Source organism: Mandrillus leucophaeus, unplaced genomic scaffold (genome assembly GCF_000951045.1).
Source record: "Mandrillus leucophaeus isolate KB7577 unplaced genomic scaffold, Mleu.le_1.0 Scaffold75, whole genome shotgun sequence".
Lineage (NCBI taxonomy): Eukaryota > Metazoa > Chordata > Mammalia > Primates > Cercopithecidae > Mandrillus > Mandrillus leucophaeus.
In genome coordinates this window covers 106,903-121,824 of record NW_012108141.1, presented here as the reverse complement: position 1 = coordinate 121,824, position 14,922 = coordinate 106,903, and the positions used below count along the sequence as shown (strand labels likewise).

Below are 14,922 nucleotides of genomic sequence, written 5' to 3'. Positions count from 1 at the left end.
TAATGTTGTAATTATTAAGGTAAGGAAAACCTTCTTAAATATTTTTTAAATGCACAAAGAAAAAAATTGTAAAAAAAAAAAAAACAATAAACAGAACAGAAAATAATAATAGTTGTACCATATATACTTATCTTAAAAACAAATATAAATTTCCCTAAGTCATTTATGTAAAAGAACGATATTTTCAAATTGACTTACAAAGCCAAATCTAATTATGTTTTGCTAATTCTATACAATATATATTATACACATAAAACAAAGTTATTCAGAATTCAGAAATGTTGAAAGCAAACATGTAGCAGGAAAATGCCAAAAAATAATGCTTTTTGTCAAACAAAAAGTCAGCACTAAATAAAACAAAGAAGCACATATTATAAAGTAAAAGAGTGATTCAAATAAAGATAGAAAAATAATAAATACATAAGAAAAAGAAATAGAATTCTTATAAGCAGAAATTACAGGAGATACATATAGAAACAAAATATATTGTATTTGTTTAATTTATTTTTGAATAACTTTCTCAGTTCATGACAGATCAAGGATACAGAAAATGTCAACAGCTTAACAAATGATAGATATATGACTATATCAAACGCAGAAAATAATACATTTTCTTCTCATGCAAATGGTATAAACTTGGTTACAAAGAAAATTTAATACCAAAAAGTAATAATTAGATAGACTATAATTTTATTTGATTACAACTCAACAAAATTATAATTATTGACAAAATCGGAAAAAATGTCCTTCATAAAGAGACCCTTCTATTGGAAGATTTTAAAAATTCTATTTTAAATAATTATTGGGTCAAAATAAAAAAAAATTGCAAAAGTTTTAGAAAGATTTATAATGAAGACATTTCATATTAGATCCTATAAAATAAATATAGAAATAAATATGTTAAAAAAATTGTGGACAAATTATTATATCAATAAAACAAAATAATAAAATGAATCACTTAACTTCAGAAATTAAAGAACAATAAACAAATGAAACTAGAAAAAACTATAAAAGTTAAAATGTATTTGATAAATCTAAAAAACTAGACTACTATAAGAAACATTGCGATAATTCCATAAATTAATCAAGTAAAAATCAAATATACAGAAGTAAATTGCTTTCATATATAACATCTTAGAAAATACATTGTAAGAAAAGGCCCCATTATAACAGCAGTACAAAAGGTAAAATACTTAAAATAAGCTTAACAAAAAATGTGCAAAAAGAAAATCTCCAGAATAATACCAAAATAAGACCAAGAAACTAGAAAGATAAACCATGTCCTTGGATAGGAATGTTTAATATCATAAAGATTAGAATTCTACCTATATTCATTACAAATATAATTAAAGTCCAATAAAAGTGGACTTTTGGAAGTATGTAATTTGATACTAAGTTTAATATGGAAAAATAAAAGATAATCAGGAAAACTTTGAAAAGGAAGAACAATGAGAGGCAACTAGCAGCCTTTTTTATTTTAGTTGGTACCACCTTCTGCCCAGCTATTTACAGTAAAAGTCTAAAAGTCTCCTTGGTTATTCTCTTTCTTTCACTCACTATAAACCATCAAGAATGTCGAGTATACATTTACAATCACCTCAAGGTTATCAAAGTTATAAAATACCCACCCATCTCTGCTTTAGTCCTGGTCTCCTACATTTGAAAAGGTTCCTTAATACCTTAACAACTCACTCAAGTGTTCTCTAATTCCAAATGAGAGCCTCCCAAATCCCCACCAAAAAAAAAAAAAAAAAAAAAAAAAAAAAAAAAAAAATCAAAACCAAAATGAAACTGAAACTTCCCACTTCTATCGGTACTGATTATTTCATCAAGAAATTGACAGAGACATGAAATCCAGTGATTTGTACACACATATAAGTAACAATCTGTAAAATTTCAGGCAAAAGAAAAGTATATCAGGATAAATTTCAATCTGCATGGAAAATCCTTGTAGGTAATTTCATTCCCTTTTCAATACTATCAGGTTAACTTGATATTCCTCAGTGAGTTTGGCTGTTGATGTCTATGGAAACTTATCAAAGTCATATTTGAACTTGATTGATCAGAGTTTATGACTATACCAATACCAAACCACGGAAAGGCATTCAGCCTTTTATTCGGAAGACCTGATGATGAAGAGAGGTGAACCAAACAGCTAAAAGCAAATGTGTTCAAATAATACCTCAGACTCTTCTGACCTTTGCTGGTGAGCACCTGAATGCCTGTTCCTGGTCCTGACACCTAGCTTTCCTGTTAAACCTATTTTTATTTAACTCATCTTCCTTGGCATGTGAAAATTCTTGTCATTCCTATATTCAATTCTTATTGTCCATTAATTTTCTTCAACTAATCCTCTGGCTTGCTGCACCTATTTTTTTTCTGTCTTCTCAGCTTTTTCCCAATGGCAGCTAGTACTAGCAAGTCGCAGCAGGTACTCAAGAATGATGCATATCTCTGACCTTCAGATGACTTTTTCCCATACTCTCAGTTATATCCTTCTAGAGTGCATATGAGAACAGTGTGCGCTAGGGCCTCATTTTCTATCACACAGAACTAGATAAGCAGAGTCTATAAGTAACTATTTTGTGCCTAGTGTTTTATAATATGTTTCTAAGACACAGGAAGAATAAAATACAGTTGTCCCTCAGTATCTGTCAGTATCTGGGAGGGACTGGTTCCAGGGCCCCTGATGCACTGGCAGATACTAAAATCCACAAATGCTCAAGTTTCTGATATAAAATAACATAGTATTTGCATATAACCTATGCATACCCTCCCACATACTTTAAATCATCTTTAGATTACTTATTACTTAGGTATTATAAGTAATACCTAATACAATGTAAATGCTATGTAAACAGTTTTATACTATTTTTATATTATTTTTGTTGTTTTAATATTATTTTCTCTAAATATTTTTAATCACAGACAGTTGAATCCATAGATGTGGAACCCACAGATACAGAGGGCCTTCTGTACTTAGACTCTATCTTCTAGAATCTTAGAGTTTTCTTAGAAATAAATAATTAATAGAGAGACAAAATGTGTTTTTTTATTGTATAAAAATCTAAATTCAACCAAGAATTATCAACTAGGACCCACCTGAGCAGTTTTCTAGGCTATCATTACCTCTGTAGTTTATGCAAAAAAACATATTGTAGCAAACAGTTGTTAGTAATTAGCACAGAATGCCAATTTGAAGCAAATAATATTTGCTATTTAAAAAAAAAAAAAAGCTGGAACAAACAGCACAATGTGCTTCATTTGTTAGTATCATTTTTTTTTTCGGTGGGTGAGGGGGAGCTTGAAATTACCTTAATGAGGAATTCACTGTTCTTGGACATTTCTGGGCCATTCTCTACCTTCATTTATTCAATAATCAATAAATGATCCTATAAATCCCTTAAACAGGATTCTCTGGTTGCGTCTTGGCCACGCCCTTGAAAAACTTGCATATACTTTTTCAGTGGCTCTCTAGCCTCACTCCGAGCAGAATGAAATAGTTATTTGCTGAGTAAACTAAAAAACCAGACCCTATGGAACGTTCCTGGTAAGACTGGCAATGAGTAGCACTGTCCATGTGCCAGCTTTCAACTCTGGGTTCTGTGTCTTTTACTCCTATAGTAAGATGTTTTCCTCTGCAACTCTACAGCCATCACTGAAAACATGATTCTTCTGTTTTAATTATAGAAAGATTTCACAAGCATTCTAACTATTCTCTCTGGAAAATAATTCATTTTATTGAAGAATAAAGAACTAAAAACCATGACTAAAAAAAAAATTTATAGAAAGCATACTAGAATCATGCTAGGCAACAAGAATACACAATTCTCTGTTATCATATGGAAAGGAGATACACAAATAAGAATCATAATACAGTGTGCTAGGCTTCATGTTATAAGGAAGTAGAAGTTACAGTGTTGTCAAGAGCATCATTATTTACTCCATCTGAGAAGGGCATGGGGCAGCTGAAGGTGTCAGAGAAGACAGATTGTTAATGTGAGTACAGATTTGTTTTGCTTCTTCAATTCCCCTTTAAATATACTTTTGGTATCCTTTCCCATTGATAAAACTACTTTCCAGAAAAATATGAGGAGAGCATATTACTTAGTCTTGACTGTAAGAAATTTCTTCATTATAAGAGCTAAAGTCTACCTTTTTGCTGCTTCTATCATGATTCTAGATCTGTCTTCAACAGAAACACAAAATAAGTCTCAACTTCCCTCCCATGAGGCAAATCTTCAAACACCTGCCTGATCCTGAATCAGGAGGTAAAGCAAAACGGCAAACCAATCTGAGCAGAACCTCACATGTAGAGTTTTGTTTTGTCTCTTTCTCGGGATAAGGAGAATCTGAGTCATTCCCAATATATTAGTTCATGTCATGGTCTGGTTTAAAGGAGAAATCAGTGAGAGAAAATCACAGGAAGGAAAACTCAGTAGTCATGCACAGAACAGCAATGGAAAAAAACAAGCCTGAGTTCTGTTTTAGACAAATGAAGCCAAAAATTCTCGATTTGAATATTTCTTTATCTCTGCAAGCTACTACTGCAACTTTAAGCAATGAATAAATAAATTATAAAAACAAACTAAAAATAAGCTTTCTACTATAGACATTAAATGCAATTTTGGTAAGGTGGTCAGGGGCAACCTGAGGTGACATTTGGACAAAAACCTGAAGGAAGTAACTTGGGGAAAAAAGTATTCCAGGAAGAAAGGAAATCAGGTGCAAAGACACTGAGACATGAGCACATAAGATATATTCCAGGAAAGCAGATATGGTGGGGCAGTGGGCAGTGATGGGGCATGAGAATGCTAGGAAGTGATTTAGGAGATACAGCCCAGGGACAGACCATATAAGGTCTTGCATATCATGGTAAGGAACCTGGATGTTATTCTGGTGTCATGTTGTGATGGGTGTTACAGGAAGACATGGGTGATCAAGACCTACCATGTGGAAAACAGACTGTGAATGAAAGATGGGACAAGGGTGGATGAAGGGAAACTAGTTCATAAATATTTCAGTGTTCCAAGTGAGAAACAGAAGTTGTCTCAGCTAGGATCTTATTAGTCCAGGTGGTGATATCACAGGCATATTTTACACAGATTGCTAATGTTAGACAAAGGATGTGAGAGAAAGAGAGAAGTCAAGGATTGACTGATCAATCAGAAAAATTGATGGTACCACTCATTAAGATGGGGAAAACTAAGGGGAGTAAAATTATGAGTGCAGGTTTGCATATAAGATTGAAATAGGTATTACCCATGCAACTGGAGTTCTCAAGTGCATCATGTTTATATGGGTCTAAAGCATACAGGAGACAGAAATGATATTTAAAGCCATAGGGCTGCAAAGGCCCACTGAGGGACTGGCTATGAATAAAAAAAAGTCCTGGTGTCATTCCAATGTTTCCTTGAGAAATCATTCTCAACACTGACCACACTGGGATTTTTCCATGGAGTCTTCTAAAATATACTTGCTGACACTCAGGTTCTACTTCTAATGATTCTGATTTAATTTTTATCTGTGTTGGGCATAGGCAGTTCTATTTTTAAAGCCTCCTGATGATTCTAGTGGGCAGCTAAGCTTGAGAACTACTGGTTTAAAAGTTGGGAGGCAAAGAATGTCCCAGAAACGGAGAATGAGAAGAAATATTTAGTGAGGTAAGAGTAATGCTGCCAATAATAGCTTTAATCTATGCTTAAATGATAAAAGAAATTACCCTATAAAATGTGGCCCTTTTGTTAACTTAACAAGCATTTTATGAATATTATTCAATTTATTTTATAGTTTTCTGTTTATAAAATCCCTCAGGAGAAATACTTTTTTAGTTTTAATGTTAGAAAAGTGTTTTATTTTTATTGAGCACATGTTTATTTTTAATCTTAAAGACAATTCATTGGATAACTGTCATTTATTTTCCTGCTAACAAGCTCTCAGGATAAAATTAGTGACCCAATCATAGCACATCTAGTTTAAACTCAATTAAATAAATTCACCAAACATACATTCAGCACCATTATATAAAATGCAGCGTGCTTGGCAGTAGGAATATATCCATGCAGACCTAATAATATGCCTATCTTTAGTAGAAGTTTTTGGCTCTACTTTTAGTTCCAGCCCTCCCCTCCCCTTTTTCTTCACTATTCTCATTTGCATTGTGTTTTAAACATTGCTATGTGCTCATGAGGGTGGAATTTTTAGTTTTAAGTTAAGAACAGTAACAAGAAGGTAACTGGCAAGATGGCTGAATAGGAGCAGCTCCAGTCTGCAGCTCCCAGTGAGATCAATGCAGAAGGTGGGTGATTTCTGCATTGCCAACTAAGGTATCTGGCTCATCTCATTCGGACAGGTTAGACAGTGGGTTCAGCCTACAGAGGTGAGCTGAAGCAGGGTGGGGTGTCATCTCACCCAGGAAGCACAAGGGGTCGAGGAATTCCCTCCCCTAACCAAGGGAAGCTATGAGAAACTGTGATGTGAGGGACGGTGCATTCCAGCCCAGGTACTATGCTTTTCCCACAGTCTTTGCAACCTGCAGACCAGGAGATTCCCCCAGGTGCCTACACCACCAGGGCCCTGGGTTTCAAGCACAAAATCGGGCGGCCGTTTGGGCAGTCACCAAGCTAGCTGCAGGAGTTTTTTTCTCATATCCCAGTGTCGCTTGGAATGCCAGCAAGACAGAACCGTTCACTCTGCGGGGGCTGAAGCCAGGGAGCCAAGTGGTCTACTTCAACAGATCCCATCCCACAGAGCACAGCAAGCTAAGATCCACTAGCTTGAAATTCTCACTGCCAGCAAAGCAGTCTGAAGTCGACCTGGGATACTCGAGGTTGTTCAGGATGGCAGGGGGGCATTCTGTCATTACTGAGGCTTAAGTAGGCAGTTTCCCCTCACAGTGTAAACAAAGCCACAGGGAAGTTCGACTGAGGTGGAGCCAACAAAGCTGCTGTTGCCAGACTGTCTCACTGGATTCCTCCTCACTGGGCAGGGCATCTCTGAAAGAAAGGCAGCAGCCCCTGTCAGGGGCTTATAGATAAAACTCTCATTCCCTGGGACAGAGCACCTGGGGGAAGGGGTGACTGTGGGTGCGGCTTCAGCAGACTTAAACATTCCTGTCTGCCAGCTCTTAAGAGAGTAGTGGATCTCCCAGCACAGCATTCGAGCTCTGCTGAGGGACAGACTGCCTCCTCAAGTGGATCCCTGACCCTCGCGCCTCCTGACTGGGAGACACCTCCCAGCAGGGGTTGATAGACACCTCATACAGGAGAGGTCTGGCTGGCATCTGGCGGGGGCCCCTCTGGGATGAAGCTTCTAGAGGAAAGAACAGGCAGCAATCTTTGATGTTCTGCAGCCTCCACTGGTGATACCCAGGCAAAGAGGGACTGGAGTGGACTTTCAGCAAACTCCAGTAGACCTGCAGCAGAGGGACCTGTTAGAAGGAAAACTACCAAACAGAAAGGAGTAGCACCAACATCAACAAAAAGGACGTCCACACAAAAACCCTATCCGAAGGTCACCAACATCAAAGACCAAAGGTAAATAAGTTCACAAAGATGAGGAAAAACCAGCGCAAAAAGGCTGAAAATTCCAAAAACAAGAACGCCTCTTCTACTCCAAAGGATCACAACCCCTCACCACCAAGGGAACAAAACTAGATGAAGGATGAGTTTGACGAATTGACAGAAGTAGGCTTCAGAAGGTGGGTAATAACACACTCCTCTGAGCTAAAGGAGCATGTTCTAACCCAATGTAAGGAAGACAAGAACCTTGAAAAGAGGTTACAGGAATTGCTAACTAGAATAACCAATTTAGGGATGAACATAAATGACCTGATGGAGCTGAAAAACACAGCACAAGAACTTTGTGAACCATACACAAGAATCAATAGCAGATTGATCAAGCAGAAGAAAGGATATCAGAGATTAAAGATCAACTTAATTAAATAAAGCAAGAAGACAAGATTAGAGAAAAAAGAATGAAAAGGAAGGAACAAAACCTCCAAGAAATATGGGACTATGTGAAAAGACCAAACCTATGTTTGACTGCTATACCTAAAAGTGGCAGGGAGAATGGAACCAAGTTGGAAAACACTCTTCAGAATATTATCCAGGAGAACTTCCCCACCCTAGCAAGACAGGCCAACATTCAAATTCAGGAAACACAGAGAACACCACAAAGATACTCCAAGAGAAGAGCAATACCAAGACACATAATGATCACATTCAACAAGGTTAAAATGAAGGAAAAAATGTTAAGGGCAGCCAGAGAGAAATGTTGGGTTACCCACAAAGGCACAAAGGGAAGCCCATCAGACTAACAACAGATCTCTCTGCAGAAACACTATAGGCCAGAAGAGAGTAGGGGCAAATATTCAACATTCTTAAAGAAAAAAAATTTCAATCCAGAATTTCATATCCAGCCAAACTAAGCTTCATAAGAGAAGAAGAAATAAAATCCTTTACAGACAAGTAAATGCTGAGAGATTTTGTCACCACCAGGCTTGCCTTACAAGAGCTCCTGAAGAAAGCACTAAATATGGAAAGTAAAAACCAATATCACCCACTGCAAAAACATACCAAATTGTAAAGACCATCAACACTATGAAGAAATAGCATCAACTGATGGGCAAAATAACCAGCTAGCATCATAATGACAGGATCTAATTCACACATAACAATATTAAACTTAAATGTAAAAGGGTTAAATGCCCCAATTAAAAGGCACAGACTGGCAAATTGGATAAAGAGTCAAGACCCATCAGTGTGCTGCATTCAGGAGACCCATCTCATGTGCAAATTCCACACACTAGAAAAAGAGGGACTCCTCCCTAATTCATTTTATGAGGCCGGCATCATCCTGATACCAAAACCTGGCAGAGACACAACAAAAAAAGAAAATTTCAGGCCAACATCCCTGATAAATACCAATGTGAAAGTTCTCAGTAAAATACTGGCAAACCAAATCCAACAGCACATGAAAAAGCTTATCCAGCACAATCAAGTTGGCTTCATCAATGGGATGCAAGGCTGGTTCAATATATGCGAATCAACAAACAGAATCTATCACATAAACAGAACCAAAGACAAAAACCACATGATTATCTCAATAGATGCAGAAAAGGCCTTCAATAAAATTCAGCATGACTTCATGCTAAAAACTCTTAATAAACTAGATATTGATGGAACACATCTCAAAATAATAAGAGCTATTTATGACAAACCCACAGTCAATATCATACTGATTGGGCAAAAGCTGGAAACATTCCCTTTGAAAACTGGCACAAGACAAGGATGCCCTCTCTCACTATTCCTACTGAATATAATATTGTAAGTTCTGGCCAGGGAAATCAGGCAAGAGAAAAAAAAATAAAGGGTATTCAAATAGGAAGAGAGGAAGTCAAATTGTCTCTGTTTGCAGATGACGTGATTATATATTTAGAAAACCCTATCACCTCAGCCCCAAATCTCCTTAAGCTGATAAGCAACTTCAGCAAAGTCTCAGGATACAAAATCAATGTGAAAAAATAACAAGTATTCCTATACACCAATAATAGACAAACAGCCAAATAATGAGCAAACTCCCATTGACTATTGCTACAAAGAGAATGAAATACCTAGGAATACAACTTAAAGGGATATGAAGGACCTCTTCAAGGAGAACTACAAACCACTGCTCAAGGAAATAAGAGAGGACACAAGCAAATGGAAAAATATTCCATGCTCATAGATAGGAAGAATCAGTATCATGAAAATGGCCATACTGCCCAAAGTAATTTAAAGATTCAATGCTATCCCCATCAAGCTATCACTGACTTCACAAAATTAGACAAAAAAATATTTCATATGGAACCAACAAAAAGCCCGTATAGCCAAGACAATCCTAAGCAAAAAGAACAAAGCTAGAGGCATCATACTACATGTCTTCAAACTATACTACAAGGCCACAGTAATCAAAACAGCATGGTACTGGTACCAAAACAGATATATAGACCAACGGAACAGAACAGAGGCCTCAGAAATAACGCCACACATCTACAACCATCTGATCTGTGACAAACCTGACCCCCCAAAAAAAAAAAAGTAATAGGGAAAGGATTCCCTATTTAATCAATGGTGTTGGGAAAACTGGCTAGCCATATGCAGAAAACTGAAACTGGAATCTTTCCCTACACCTCATACAAAAATTAACTCAAGATGGATTAAAGACTTAAACATAAGGCCTAAAACCATAAAAGCCCTAGAAGAAAACCTAGGCAATACCATTCAGGACATAGGCGTGGGCAAAGTCTTCGTGACTGAAACACCAAAAGCAATGGCAACAAGAGCCAAAACAGAAAAATGGGATCTAATTAAACTAACGAGCTTCTCCACAGCAAAAGACACTGTCATCAGAGTGAACAGGCAACCTACAGAATGGGAGATTTTGCAATCTATCCATCTGACAAAGGGCTAATATACAGAATCTACAAGAAACTTAAACAACTTTACAAGAAAGAAAAAACAACCCCATCAAAAAGTGGGTGAAGTATATGAACAGACACTTCTCAAAAGAAGACATTTATGTGGCCAAAAAACATATTTAAAAAGTTCACCATCACTAGTCATTAGAGAAATGCAAATCAAAACCATAATGAGATACCAATCTCACACCAGTTAGAATGGAGATCATTAAAAAGTCAGGAAACAACAGATACTGGAGAGGATGTGGAGAAATAGGAACGTTTTTACACTGTTGGTGGGAGTGTAAATTAGTTCAACCATTGTGGAAGACAGTGTGGCGATTCCCCAAGGATCTAGGACAAGAAATACCATTTGACCCAGCAATCCCATTACTGGGCATATACCCAAAGGATTATAAATCATTCTGTTATAAAGACACATGCACACATATATTTATTGCAGCATTACTCATAACAGCAAAGACTTGGAACCAACCCAAATGCCTATCAATGATATACTCGATAAAGAAAATGTGGCACATATACACCATGGAATACTATGCAGCCATAAAAAGGAATGAGTTCATGTTCTTTGCAGGGACGTGGATGAAGCTAGAAACCATCATTCTCAGCAAACTAACACAGGAACAGAAAACCAAACACCGCATGTTCCCACTCATAAGTGGGAGTTGAACAATGAGAACACATGTACACACGGAGGGAAACATCACACACCAGGGCCTGTTGGGTGGTGGGGGACAAGGTGAGGGATAACATTAGGAGAAATACCTAATGTAGATGACGGGTTAATGGGTGCAGCAAACCACCATGGCACATGTACACCTATGTAAGAAACCTGCATGTTCTGCACATGTATCCCAGAACTTAAAGGGTGTTTTTGTATTGTTTTGTTTTTTGTTTTTTAATGTCAGGCTTTTGGCTTCACTCTCCCTGTGCAAACCAGTAAAAGGTCTAGGATTTGTGAGCTGTCCTTGCCCCCACTTGTTTTGTTTTGATACATGTTTTCTAATAATCCAGTTTATCTCTTTTCCCCTGCAGGCCATCAAACTCTAAACGGTCATGCAACTGGAGCCTCATACAATGGCCTCTTCTGCTGGGGACCCTTAGATAAGCTTCTGAGGCAGACTGGACTGACATTTCCTCAAAACAGCACCCCCTGTCAGCAGCAAGCAGTTAAGATCAGTCTTTGCCCTTATCACTATCCTTATTCTAACGGCAGTTAGATGTACTTTAGAGGGGGAAATGAATCAGCCAAGCAAAAAGGGCTCCTTGGAGAACCTCTTACTGGGTGGCGCTCTGGGGGAATGGGTTGGAGCCATGGAAGTTCATGTCGTTTGCAGATGGGAGGAGTCTGGCCTCTTCTTTTCCTGGGTGGTAACTTGGGATTCCACTGGTGAGATTTGGGCCTGTTAACAGGAATCCTTCTCACTTTGCTGAGTTTTTCCTTTTCACTCAGTAAATTCCATTTTTCTCACCCTTTTATGTATCCACAAACCTAATTTTTCCTGGTTGTGTGACAAGAACTCGGCTTTTAGCTGAATTAAGAAAAATGTCCTACAATACTATGAAGTCATGGAGAAAGAGAGGAATTGAAAGAAAAAGATTTGGACTCCACTCTCCATTTAAAATAAGCTTTACTGTTCTTTTCAACAGTGTAATAGTCCCAGTTGTCTGATAATAATACATAATTTCCAGGTGCAGTGCTGTGCAGATACTAAATGGCTGAATTTAGAAGACACTGAAAATGAAACAGTGCTTCTATTATTCGATTTAGAAAATGAGAATAGAACTATCATTTGGTCTTTTCTACAGTCTTCCACTACCCAAATTCAACTATGTAATGCAGTAAAGTCTAATCAACGTAGAGACATCACAGAACATAATATCCCCAACATCTTTTCCTTCTAAGCTGGGGGTAGTGGGATCAGAGTGGCAGAGACTAAATACTTGCCATCCCCTGCCCCAGTTAGACAATGGTTCCTTCCTCAGAGGCAGCAAACATCCCACTCCACTCCACTGCCAATAAGACTAAGAGTGTCAGTCTCAGTGGTGTGATCACTTTGCATGACTCCTGCATTCCTAGGCGTTCCTATTTGGCTCCTCTCTTTGAAACCTAAAAGAGCTTGGCCCAACCTGCCACCAGGCTGAGCTTAATCACACATACCACTCACATCACGTTGCACTGCCTCAAGCTTCCACTACTGTGTTATTATGTCCTGTAGGTGGGAGATAAAACTTCCAGGCTGGGGGAAAAAAAAAAAAAAAAACCTTTTTCACAACTGGGGTTAATTCTCACAAAGGGAAGGTATTCAACTGGCAAAATTATTGTCATGTTCCATTTAGATAGGGTGCCTCTTGAAGAAAAACTACCTGAGATAGAGTAAGTTGCTGTAGCAGCACAGCTCGAGTGTGAAAACTGAATGCCAATGCAGAGGCAGTGCCTTCAGAAAACACCCACTGCAAAGATGAATCCTGATGATTCAGACTGTCAACTTCTGGAGAGGCAGGACTAAGTCTTTTTCTGTGGGATGCAGCTGTATCACACAGTGTTTCCCAGAGAATAAGTACTAGATGAGTACTGGCTGGATGAAATCAAGACCAACACCAGACCCACTGGACTCTAAGCAAAACCAGGTGGTTGCTGGCCCTGTCAAAATACTCTTTAAAAATGAGCCAGCATCAATGTTACTCCAATGATGCCAGAACTTTTTAGTCAAAGGAGCAGCATACAATTCCATGTTGTGGCTAATTAAGGAAATCTCACCTAATTAGATGACATGTCCTACTTAGAAATAAAAGTATGCCGAGAGAAACTTACTCTAAGAATATGAGGCTTGGTGCGGTGGCTCACATCTGTAATCTCAACATTTTGAGAGGTTGAGGCAGGCAGATTGCTTGAGCTCAGGAGTTCGAGACCAGCCTGGGCAACATAAGGAGACCCCTATCTCTACAAAAAATACAAACAATTATCTGGGTGCGGTGGTGTGCGCCTGTGGTCCCAACAACTGTGCTCCCAACAGGAGGATCACTTGTGCCCAGGAAGTTGAGGCTGCAGTTAGCCGTGATCATGCCATTAACTGCAGTCTGGGTGACAGAGTGAGGCCCTGTCTCAAAAATAAAAATTCAAAATTAAAATAAAAGTATTGGAAATAAAATATGATTCTATATCCTCTCATGACAGTTAGTAACCATAATGCCTTGGTCATTATGGCACTTTGTAATCTTGAAGGAAAAAAAAATGTTTTAGAGAAATTGGAGACTTTCTTACTTCCCTATTTTAAATCTAAAAATAAAGACACTATGCTAAAACCATGCTATTTAATTTTCATTCTGAAAGAAAGTGAAACTGGTAGATGACTACATACAAAGAATTAAAAAAAAAAAAAAAAAAGTGCAACTGGGCAGCTTAACTTTAAAATGTATTTTCAACTTTTTTTTCTTTCTCTTGGGTTTCAAGATACAACCTTGAGGAAAACTGCAGAAGCCTTTCCTTAGCCTTAAAAAAGACTCCACATCTCTCCCTTTCTCATGGTATATCCTCCCTTCATATCTATCTAACCATATGCTAATATCTAATTATGTGCCTTCTTAGAAATTCCAGGAGCTAATCTTGAGACAGATAGACCAAGTCTGGAGACCCAGCCGCAAAATTCCAGAGGTTACTTCAAGGCCACTAGTTAACAATCCAGTCATTGTTGAAATGACATCAGCCCATGTTCCAGCTGGACTGGGACCCAAGTTAGCCATCAGAACAAGACATATAGACATTTACTCTGCCCAATTCTTGCATGCCTGCTTTATCAAGTTTTCCCTTTTTAAATCTCTGCCTTCCACCACCACCCCACCCCAAATCAGAGCAGTTACTTTGGATAGGAATCTGGCAGCTTCTCTCTCTCTCTCTTTTTTTTTACTAATTTTGGTTAATAAAGTTACTGTCTTTCTACAAGGTCTTGCTATTGTTAATCGGACTATACAAGCAGAGAGCATCTGGACTTGTGTTTGATTACAAATATAAAATGATCTATAGGTGGTCACAATGGTACTCAAACATTCTAATAATTAGTGGAGCTCATTCTCTTTATGTTACCTTAATTAGCCATGAGTTTTGAGAAGCACATAGAATGTTTACTTGGGGATGCCAAACTTTATTTTGTGCCACTGACTATATAAAATTTAAATTACCCATACTTGTATATCATATCCCCTTGCTCCCCCATCACCACCACCAAGACTATAGCACTGGGAGGACAGGAACCATCTCTCACCTACTCTCTATAAGCTACATAGCAGCTAAAGTGCTACATCCTCTGCAAAGCCTTCTGTGACAGTCTGTTCTCACCAGAAGGTAACTCCTTCCTTGCCTCCTTGTTGTATTGAGTGTCAGCACTATCCCTTTACTTTAAGATTTTAGCACATTCTCACTCCGCTAAATATTTCAAGCCCTTGGGGAATTAAAAAAAAAA

At 37.8% G+C, this 14,922-nt stretch overlaps 1 protein-coding gene across 1 annotated transcript in view; it reads right to left on the bottom strand.

Annotated features, from left to right (window-relative positions):
• Positions 1–14,922, bottom strand: part of MTHFD2L (methylenetetrahydrofolate dehydrogenase (NADP+ dependent) 2-like) — a 129,837-nt gene that overhangs the window by 51,078 nt on the left and 63,837 nt on the right. The gene's annotated exons all lie outside the window — the stretch shown is intronic.